The sequence below is a fragment of the Phaseolus vulgaris genome, chromosome 10 (genome assembly GCF_000499845.2).
Source record: "Phaseolus vulgaris cultivar G19833 chromosome 10, P. vulgaris v2.0, whole genome shotgun sequence".
Lineage (NCBI taxonomy): Eukaryota > Viridiplantae > Streptophyta > Magnoliopsida > Fabales > Fabaceae > Phaseolus > Phaseolus vulgaris.
In genome coordinates this window covers 35,066,464-35,078,501 of record NC_023750.2, presented here as the reverse complement: position 1 = coordinate 35,078,501, position 12,038 = coordinate 35,066,464, and the positions used below count along the sequence as shown (strand labels likewise).

Below are 12,038 nucleotides of genomic sequence, written 5' to 3'. Positions count from 1 at the left end.
ATCAATTTTCTCTACTTCCACTTAATTTTTCCCAACTTTAACAAACTAATTACATCTATTTGAAGGATTTTTTATTATAGAAGAAAAAATTAAATTAAAATTGAAAACATTGAAATATGATTAGAAACATATTTACAACACTTCTAACTATTAAGTAAACTTTATAGAATCTTTCTATAGATAGAAAGGATTTGGAATTATTCAGTATTCAAACAAAATTCACCAAACAAACTTATAAAAAATTTGCGTTGTTAGTATTTAGAGAGAATTACTAACAATGTTCCTTTACTTACACGGAATATTAGGCACAAACTTGCTTTCTGTCATCCTATCTACCTTCTAGCTCTCTGAAACTTGATTGCAGAGATATCATAGAATTTGGTTCAACTTGCCTCTTACTGTCTATGTTCCTTTCTGAAGTATTAGACTCATCCAGAGAATGTCTGACTCAAGAGAATTTTGTAGTGATAAACGATATACTGGACAAGTTTATTGTTTTTTGAGCCACATATCAATGCAAGAAATGTGGTTGAGAAAATAATCAACTTGTCCAATATGTCGTTTGTCACTGCAAAATTCTTCTAAATCAAATATTCTCTGGCTGAGTCCAATACTTCATAAAGGAACATAGAAAATGAGAGGCAAGTTGAACCAAATTTTATGATATCTCTGTAATCAAATTTGGGAGAACTGGAAGGTAGATAGAATGATAGAAAGCAAGTTTGTGCCTAATATTTTGTGTATGTTAAGGAACAAATTGCTAGTAATTCCCTCTAAATACTAACAACACACATTTTTTATATGTTTGTTTGGTGAATTTTGTTTGAATACTGAATAATATTGGATCCTTTTTATCTATAGAAATATTCTATAAAGTTTATATAAAGTTTACTTAATAGTTAGAAGTGTTGTAAATGTGTTTCTAATCATATTTCAATGTTTTCCTTATTTATCATGCTATTTCAATAGGTAGCCTAACTTCAGGTAATTACCTAAAATGGTGGATCACAATGTAAACCAAAATGTTCAAACTTCCTTAAAAACTATGTTGTCGTTTCTCCACACCATTAAATATGATTCCAATAATAACCAACAGAATGAAAAACGAACGTTCTTCTTCTGCATCTCAACCCTCTCTTCCCCACCATCCATCTTCCCTTGGGTAACACCCACTTGGATTCCATAAAAGTTGTAACAAATCATATTCTTACTTTTTTTTTTTCTCAAGAGTTCTCATTTGGGTGTCAGTTATCATGTTATTTATCTCTTGAAGATTGGTAACGGGTGGACATACCTACAGTGGGTTTTGATACCGATTTGGTGACTAGTCTCATTGGGTTTGGGTTCAGTGCAACTTTCATTGTCTTCATTTGCGCAAGCATAATTTGTGGAAGACTACAAGAGCGTGTGAGAGTACCAAGTGTATATGAAATTGAACCAAGAAGAGACATAGAACGGATTAGTTTCGTCTTATTTGGTTGAGTTTATTTTGCTAGTTAACTAACATATTAGTGATTGGCAATGAAAAAAATATTGAACTCTTGTTAGTTATAAAGTCATGACTTTAAACCGTGCTTATCTTTCTAAACTTCATTTGAGAAAATATATATACATGAACAAATTCTTGGCTTTAAAAGAAAGTATTCATGCTCATTAATACCAAGCATCCATTTTTTTTATCTGAATCACACACAGTAAGGACTTATTGCTGCTACGTATCATTTTCTCAAATGAAATTTAGCAAGATAAGCTGCTATGTATCATTTTCTCAAATGAAATTTAGCAAGATAAGCACAATTGAAAATTATAACTTTGTAACTAAGAAGAGTTTAATATTTTGTTTCATTACTAATCATTAATAATGATAGTTAACTAGAAAAATGAACTCAAACGGAAAAGAGGAAAATTACCCGTTCTGCTCTTGGTCAATTTCATATACATTTGGTACTCCACACATTCTTGTAGTCTTCCACAAATTAGTCTTGAGCAAACGAAACAAAGACAACGAAAGTTGCTATCAACCCAAACCCAAACCCAATGGTAATAATCACCAAATTGGTATCAAAACCCATTCAGGTATATATATCACCCCAAACCAATCTTCAAACCCCAACCCCAAACCCCTTAAAACAACGAAGACAACATGAATCACAAAAACATGACACCCACTTCAAATATATATAACATGAGAGTGCACACATGCATGATATAAATACATAACCCACAGGTTTCAAGAGATAAATGGCATGATAAATAAGGAAATTTTAAGTTTTTGGTTTACATTATGTGATGCAGCATTTGAGGTAATTACCTGAAGTTAGGCTACCTAAAGTTAGGTTCATATAAGTATCAGCAATTCCACATCAGTATCATCATGTGCAGGCAGGGTCCACCAATTTCAACAAAAGAACATCGTCAGGCAGAGAAAGCAGAAGAAAAATGCCTTTCTTAAGTAAACAGTAAACTAAGTTCGTAAAAGGATATACATAATAAAAACATTGATCATACTCATAACTTAGTACAGCCTTCTCTCCTTTTGACATAATAAACTAGAAGAAAACCAAACACTTCAATATTTATATTATTGAAAGTTAAAAGATGTCAACCTTCAGTAATTTTTAAACACCTACTTTATCTATCTATGACATCCTTCTTTTGGTACAGAAAAGAAGTAGTACCAATCCACCCATTTCAACAAAAACTTTCATGGAAAAAACTACTCCATGTATTGGAAACAAGGAAAATCTCATTTCATATACGGTTTATTGGATCATCTAATTTGTTTAGTCTAGATTACAGGTGAAATGAGACAATTCATTATATTATTTATTATTTATTGAATGAAATGTTTGCAAAGTTTTACATATATAAAAAAACATATCTAATTAATAAAAATAATTTAATTAGTTAATTTTAATTATTATTTACAGAAAATTAAAATGTATTTTACAAATATCCATAAATTTAATTGACTTTAAGTAATTGGTCAAACCTAATGCTATACTTAAAATATTTAAAATTTCTTTCATCAATGAGAATAAATTATGTTATTAATGGCTTAATTATATCTTTAATTACAAATTAAAAGTGTAAAACAAAATTTTCCTTAACACATTTACAAGTGGTTGTACTCATATTTAGTATAATAATATTAGTATATTGTGATATTATTTTACATCATGCATAGAAATTAAACACTCCATTAAAATAATACATATATTTAAAATCTTAACATTATTTCTTTTTTCAAATTAAATATTAAAAAAATAAAAACAAGCATGTGGGAGCACAAAATAAGGGGATTTGATAAAGATTATTAAGATTTCAAAAGTTTTTTTTTTATTGTTTTTGGTGGGTCTTGACATTATAAATTTAAATATAATCCCAATTAATAATAGAGGCCCAATAAAAGAATATAATTTTTTTAAAACAGTCGATAAAATACTATTTTTTTTATAAAAATTCAATTTAAAAACACTCAAATTTATAATAAATTTAAAAATTAATTATGTTATTTTTATTTTATTTTTAATTAAAACACATAAGCAATGATCATTCAAGACAAAAACCACTTCGATTCACTCAATTTAAAAATATAATAATTAATTTTAAATACTTAATAAATAATATTTTTAATAAAAATTCAATTAAAAATTCATAAATTTATCAGAACTTAAAAATTAATGAAATCTTATATTATCATTATGAAAGAAAAAAATTAATGTAAAATAAGTAATTTGATGTAAGCGTCGAGGAATTAATGTATAAAATAAAATAAAATATAAACGTTTCCCATCTAAATTACAAAAATCATACGTAATTTGAATTTAACTATCGAACAAATATTCTTTAGATTACTTGTTCTTGTCGACTAATCTCGATCGAATTTTATTGGTGAATTTTGGATTGATTTTTCTTTTTTATTATTGTTGCTTTGAGATGCTAATAATTCACAGTTAAATGAGTTTCACCTGTTAATTACACTCCGACGATCAAGTCCGTGAAAGCATATAACTATTAGAATCTGAATACAAAATAACTATATGACTGTAGTCTTTCGGGATTTCAACTTACCTTTGCTCAGTGCTTCAAGTCCCTTTTATAGTATTCATAGACCCTCATTCAGGAGTTTAACAAACATAAAGATATCCGGTTTATTTTATGGTTACAGGCATAACATTATCTATAGTTGTTTACTGATTTTAAAAATGACATTTGTACTCAACTAATTCAGTTATTTCTTATGTTATTTTTACCTTAATTATCTTTTTAACACGGGCTGCCAACTATTTGGGCTGACTTCTTGATGTATCATTGAGCTTGCCATTTATCTTAAGACCGAGCTAGGTATTTCCCCGTATTGACCTAACCAGCCAAGATAACACACTTAAGAGCTCGAGTCGGATCCCGAGCACGTCCAACTAGTACATAATCCCCCAGCCTCAAGCCGAACATGGCGAGGCGAAGAGGCTTATCTTTTCTTTGTATTTTCATTGCTTGTTCATGCCTTAATTGCTTTCAGAGATGGATTATAGCTCTACTTACCCTTGGGTCAAAAAAGAATTGGTTAAGGAAAACTCTGTTTATACTACTCGTGTAAAAGTTAGAGAGTTAAGGGAATCAGGGGGTGGTTTAAAAAAGATAAGAGTTTAGTGAAAGTTGTAGTATGTAGAGACGGCGAGCCGATATGTAATGATGAGTCGTCAGACCCAGATGGGCCATTCTGATTTTTCCATGCTACCTTTTTTACCAAAATTTGTGTGCGTCTTCTCTCTATTTTTGAAAAAGAGCTGATGACCAAGCTCAACGTGGCTCTTGCCCAGCTACATCTGAATAGCTGGGCACTCATTTGAGGTTTCATTATTTTATGTTCCTAACTCGACATTTCGCCGACTATGGAAGTGTTCCTTTACTTTTTTGAATTCAAACAATTTGGTTGTCAACTATGGGCTTCTTTAATCCTGGCCAAAGAGAAGGTTGACCTATCTAGAAAGATTGAAAGTTTGAAGAAAGAGATGGGAGAGGAGATAACTTGTTAAAAAGACGAGTTCTCCAAGATGGTAGATTCCCTGAAGAATGACGCGACCTAATCATTCATTGTTGGGTTTGAAACAGCCTTGGAGCAGGCAGCTATTGTCCATCCAACGGTGGACTTCTGTGAGCTGAACCCATGCAAAAGTATATTTGATGGAAAAGCTTTTGAAGGACTCTTAAACTCTAAGATTATGAACCATATTTTATTTTTATGCATGTATTTAATATTAGAACTTATTAACTGTTTTGTATATCCTTCTAAGTGTGTATTTTAATGTTTGAACTCAAACAAAATTTAGGTAGGATAATCATTTTATGTATCTTAAGCTCGTGACTTGCCTTTAATTGTGCCTTTTTATGGCGTTGATAACTTTGCGTATAACATATAAATACATGCCAAAAGTACCTTACCACATATATATTTACTTCGTATACCAAATGCATCATAACATAATACGACTTTGCTAACTTAGTAATATATCAAATTGTGGGGATGCTAAGAATGATACCTTAAAAATAAAAATCTGGCCAGAAATAAAATTCAAGTTCTGTATTAGTTTTATTGTTTTCTAAAGAAAATTAAGTCTTAAATATGTTTAATTTAGTGTTTGAAGAAAGAAATATTGATAAGCCTAGATATGAAAAAAAAATATACTTAAAGTCCATCACAGATTATGTTATTAATGACACCTTACATGTTAAAAGATTTTAAAAGTAGGAACAACATCTTGTTAGAAAAAGAAAACAAAAATTATAAATATGCTTCTATCATCAAATATCTATTAACACATTGAAAGTTTAACAGAAATTAGATGTAACTATTAGATAAAATAATCATTATTCATATAGACAAATTTTTTGTTCCATTAAATGAGGGCAAGTCATTACCAAAATAAGTGTAAGACACAGAGAAGTTTTAATAATAGGAAAACATAACAAGGGGTGTCATTGTAAGTAAAGTGACTTTTTTTATTATATTAATTTTACAATATTGCTGTTTTTAAGTAAGTTTTTCTCGCCAAATTTAAGTAACTTATTTTTTTTAAGATAAAATAAACTAAACTTTAAATAACAATTAATTATTTTCATAAAATTAGTGAAGTATAAAATAAAATCAGTTTGATTAAAATATTAAACTTTTAAAATAAAATCAAAATAAAGTGGTGTTATATATATAATAAAAATAATTCATTTCTTTTAAAAGATAAAATAAATTGAACTTTAAATAATAGTTATATTTTTTATACAGAAAAAATAAAATAAAAAATAAAATGCTGTTTGATTCATATATTAAATTTTAAAAAATAAAATAAAAAAAAGTGGTAAATTATTTAAATTAATTTTTAATATATACAAATATATAAGAGACAATTAGGTTAGTAATTCATAAAAGAACTAGTTTCGTTTTTTTTTCAATCAAACATAGAGATGCAAAATATATGTATCAACCACAATATTTTAATTTTATTCCAATACCAATATATAACAACCATATAGACCACATGGATTTATACATCAAAGATATTCAATAAGTGAATTATCAAATAAACGTCTTCTAAAAGACTTGCATTAAGTAACTCATACTAGATACTAACATCTGATCCAATACACAAGACTTAGATTTACAAGCGAACCTAAGAAAAAATATAAGGGTAAGTTCAAGACATCCAACACCATGTATCTACACATGATCCCTTATCAACATCTCACCACCTGATGCCTTATACTATGTGCATAAACCATTAGTGAACTTAGAGGATCTTTATTACAACATAGGACTCAATACTTAATACACAAATCAAACAACAATTTATATATTATCTTAAACGTATAACCTCAGTTTAATACCAATTTCAACCTTCTCATACAATACACATCATTTACAAAATTCACAAATCAATTGAACATACACATTAATACACTACGAAAAAATTTGCTATTATCTATTCATAATTCCCAATGAATTTTGATCCCTGGATAAATTAAGACTTAACTGATAAAATAACTATAATATAACCCCTAATTTATGAATTTAAATCTCTTTACATATTTTGTGATTATAATTTGTATAAGAACAATTTATTCCCAAATTTTTATTAATTTCAAGATTTTAGGAAATAATGAAGATGAAAGAACAAAAAGATTATATACAAAGATAAAAAGGGAAGCTGGAAAGAACTAGCATTCACTCCAGCACTAGCTCATGCCAGAAGGTCCCAGAGAACTTCGCCCAAGCGAGTCCAATCTCGCCCAGGCGAGATTACTTCAGTAATGTTGGACTTGTTTTCGTGGCACTAGTCGAGATAAGACCAAATGTAAGAAGATCATTGTTTTTTGTTTGGTATATTCGATTTATGGTGAACATAGTTTTATATTTAACCACTTATTAAAGTAAAACCCTTTTTCTACTGTAATGAATTAAATCACAACTTTTTTTTTTAATTTAGAGTATCCACTACAAAAAAAAATGTTTATTAGAATGGGCCAAAAACGGACCCTAACTATGAAAAACCTACGCAAAATGGTTTTTATCGTGGGCATAGCGTTAATGTGAATTTCGAAGCTAATGTAGTCGACGTAAAGATATTGGCGGGTTCGGGCGACACATGGCGAGTGTTTTTTGCGTAGGTTTAGCCTACAAGGAGTTGACAAATTTATTTAGCCTACATGGTTAGCCTACATGGTTCGGGCTTAGCCTACAAGGAGTTGACAAATTTATTTAAAATTGTGGGTTTGACTTACGTTTCGCCCACACATTTTTAAAGTAGCGTGAGTTTAGCCATCGCAAATGCCACACAATCTTTAAATAAGCGTGGGCTAAGCCTTCTGTTGGCCACAAATAAGCGTAGGCTAAGCCTTCATGTTGGCCACAAATTAGCGTGGGCTTAGCCTTCATGTTGGCCACAAATTAACGTGGGCTTACCCTACAAGAGTTGAGGGAACTCAGGGAGAAATGTAATTCAATCACTACAAGGAGTGGAGTAGTTGTAGGAAAGGGGATTGGTTATAATCTGCAAAGTAAGGAAAGATACATAGAGAGTGAGGAATAGAGAAAAGGTGAGGAAAGAAAAATTGATAGGGAAGGAAAAAAAGTAGAGGACGATAAAAACAAGAGAGAAGAGAAAGGAAAAAAATGACAAGGTACAGGAAGAAATGAAAAAAAAAGAGAATGAAAAAGAAGTGTTCCAATTGTAGATTTACCTTATCCACATGCTATCTCCAAAAAGAATATAGAAGGATGGTTTGTCAGATTCTGTGAAATTCTGAAAAAACTAGAGATAAGTATTTTATTCACTGAAGCTTTGGAACAAATGCCTACATATGCCAGATTTATGAAGGATTTTTTGACCAAGAAGAGAAGATTAAAAAAACAATAAATTGTGGAGCTAGAAGCAGGATGTAGTGCCATTATTCAAAAATCACTGCCACAAAAATCTAAAGATCCTGGGAATTTTACTTTGCCAGTCATAATAGGAAATTTTTCAGTGGCCAAAGCATTACTAGATCTTGGGGCAAGTACAGATCTGACGCCACTATCTATGTTGAAGAAAATTGGGGATGTTGAAATTTTGCCTACAAGGATGACATTGCAATTAGCTGACAGATTAATAAAACATCCACATGGGATAGTAGAAGATCTTTTGGTGAAGGTAGACAAATTTTACTTCCCAGTTGATTTTGTGATCATGGACATAGAGGAAGATGTTGAAGTACCTCTCATTCTTCGACGCCCATTTATAAAGACTGCAAAAATTATGATTGATGTGGATGAAGGAAAGTTAAAGGTTCGAGTGCAGGATGAAGAAGTTAGCTTTGGTGTATTTGAAGCAATGAAACATCCGATTGATCATAATGATTGTTTTAGGATGGATGCACTGAATGACCTGTATTTGGAAAATCACAAAGAAATATTTATAGATGATTTATTGATGAAAGTCGTCCTAAATGATAATGAAAATTGCGAGGAGTGGGAAGATAAGGAAGTCAAGGAATGTTTGCTAGAGTTGGGAAAGGCAAAAAAAGTTCAACAATGGATTTTTGATGAATTAGAACTGAACAAAGCCAACACCCCTCAGAAAATAGAGTTGAAACACTTGCCAGATCATTTGAAATATGTTTTTCTTGAAGAAAATGGGGAGAAGCTGATGGCATTCCCTATGAGCTCTTCTTGGATGTTTGGTGAAGATGGTGCAGAAGCTTATGGATGAGATGGACAAGGTCCTCCTAGGAGGTGTGGTGACCTTGAAGGTGCATGAAGAGTGTGGACATGGGGAGGTTCGGCCAACCCCTTTGTAGGTGGTGAAAGGAAGATTAAAACCTAAAAGATAGGCAATGAGTAAAGTATGGCACTAAATGGGCAGCATAACATTACTCAATTTAATCTTGAAAATACAAGGTGTAGGCTCCTCCTTTTATAGGCTAAGGAGGACCAGATTTGATGACCTAAATGCTACACAAATGTAAGCCAAATGAAATGTAATGAAAGGGGCACATGGAAGCACATGGGCACATGGCACATGGGTGCACATGGCCTTCCAACTTACACATGGCCGAACTTGATTAGTGAAGGCTTCTAGAAACCTTTAGCTAATCAAGGTTAACTCCTCCTTAATTCTAATGTGCAGAAAAATAAACATTTGTCCACATGGCTATGCTATTTACTCCCCAATTAAAACTAGGCTACACTTGATGGGCCTTCACGGAACATGTACTAATATGTCATTCTCCCATTCATAGCTTGATCCAAGTCTTCTTGTCCTAGACGCTCCTAGCTTGATCTTAGACGTTCCTAGCTTGGTCTTAGATGCTTGGCTTTGGTCTAGACGCTCTTGACTTGGGGTCTAGCCTTTCATGGGAGGTTGTGCTCGGCCCTCCTCCATCATCCCCTCCCTCTTGAAAAGGATTTGTCCTCAAATCCAATGCTTTTGCTTCCTAGGGGAATGGTTGTGGCTGGATGGTGTCCATCATCTCCTCCTTTTTGAGAAGATCTATCCTCAGATCTTCAGACTTGATCTCGGATTGCAGCCTCGTGCTTTGAGAACTAGGATTGCCCTCCCGGGTCAAACGTGTGTATCTACGGAAATCATCAAATAAAGCATAGGTGTTAGTTTGAAAATTAATTTCACTAAGTTGCCATTTTTGTTTTTCTTTTGTGTTTGACAACTTTTTACAATATTTCTTTTTTGATTGTTGTATGTGTTCTCTAATCATCTTATGCATTTTAAAATTTTCAATTGTGGTTACTTTCTCCTTAGGTACAAATCCTATAGGAGATGGTAACAACTCAAAAGAAGAAAGATAATTTAGCCCACATACAACCTCAAAAGTAGAAATATAAGTAGTTTTGTGAACTACTTTATGGTGTGCATGCTCAATAGGAAAAGGATTCTTATCCCAAGAATTGTGGGTGTCCCTCATGATTTCGTGAAGCATAGAAGGAAGAGCTATGTTTTCAAATTTTGGAGCTCTATCCATCACTATTTTTGAAGATAAATCATGGAGGCTTGTCACTTTTCTTAGGAAGAGTTTATCCACATCCATGAAGAAGGAATCAAAACCTTTTGTTGTCCTAGGAAGCTCTAATATGAAATGTGTGTCTTCCCAAGGATCATTTACAAAAGGTGAAGGAGTATAGAGTTCTTGAGACTTTGCCTTAGGTGTAGTTTGAAAACAAGAATTGTACCTAAAGTAATGTCTTTGAACCTCTTTTCTCATGGGTGACAAAAGTTTTCCTTTTAAAAGCTCTAGAGTTTTATCAACTCTAATTTGGCCCATGGGTTTTCCTTCATGTACACTTTTTCTCTTATGTGTAAAGATAGTCTCGTTGTTACAACCATTGTTTATGAAAATTTGTACACTTTGCAATGGTTGTCTCAATAAGACATGACAAGTTGCTCTAGGCACTACTTCACACAAAAATTTGTTTTTGTAGATGCTTATAGATAACTTGACATTCTCTTGGTGATATCCTAGCACATTTGAGAAATAGTCTTTATCTATGCAAGCTTCTTTTAAAGACTCTTCTTTTTTGCTTATGCTTGCAAGTGTTCCTTTACAAGAGGTAAGGCTAGGTTGTTCAACAAGAAGCATGTTTTCAAGGGTAGTTTCAATGTGCTTGTCTTGTTGAATGACCTTGTGGGAAGGAACACTCTTCTCCCACGCTTTTTGTCTCCCTAAAGTTTTCTCTTTTGCTATTTTCTCTTCATCCCTCTTATGTTTCATTTGTATTTGGTCTTTTACCACTTGGGAATGTGGTAAAGGGCTAAGTACAAACTTTTTGTGCTTGTGGATGAAGGAAATCTCGTTAGCTAGACCATCATGCAAGGTTTTCTTATCAAATTGTTGTGGTCTACCTAATTAGATGTGGCAAGCTTCCATAGGTACTACATCACATAAAACTTTGTCTTTGTAGTTACCTATAGAAAACTTGATTTCCACTTGTTTGTCTACACGTAGTTCCCCATTCTCATTGATCCATTGTAAATTGTAAGGTTTTGGATGAGGAACTACTTGTAGATTTAGTTTCTCAATCAATCTAGTGCTACAGCAATTGCAGCATGATCCACCATCTACAATAAGAGAGCATATATTTTCTAAAACATTGCATCTAATATGAAAGATGTTCTCTCGTTGTGTCTCGATGGATGCACTAGGTTGATTGTGGAGGATTCTTTGAATCATCAATAAGTCTCCCTCCAAAGGATTTATCCTCTCTCCTTCCCCCTTTTCTTGTGTACTAGGTTCATCCTCACCACTAGTGTACTCATCTTTTCCTTTTAAGAACAAAGCCCTTTGGTTTGGACATTGCGCTTGCACATGCCCTCTTCCAAAACACTTAAAACACTTGGTGTCCCTAGCACAGATGGGTGGGGTGGAGGCATCTTTCACTAAAGGTTTGGTAGTTTCTTTGGGTTCATCTCTAGATATGCTACCTTCCCTTTTAAAGTCTTTCTTGGGATAAAAGTTGGAGTAAGAACCCACCCTTTGACTTGAAGTTTTGCGCA

General features: G+C 32.3%; 1 long non-coding RNA gene across 1 annotated transcript; it reads right to left on the bottom strand.

Annotated features, from left to right (window-relative positions):
* Window positions 1-1,032: 1,032 nt before the first annotated feature.
* Window positions 1,033-2,162, bottom strand: LOC137818852 (uncharacterized). Its single transcript, XR_011082157.1, has 2 exons — window positions 1,911-2,162; window positions 1,033-1,395 (listed from the first exon to the last, which is right to left on the bottom strand). It is a non-coding gene; the product is annotated as an uncharacterized lncRNA (long non-coding RNA).
* Between the last annotated feature and the right edge of the window lie 9,876 nt (window positions 2,163-12,038).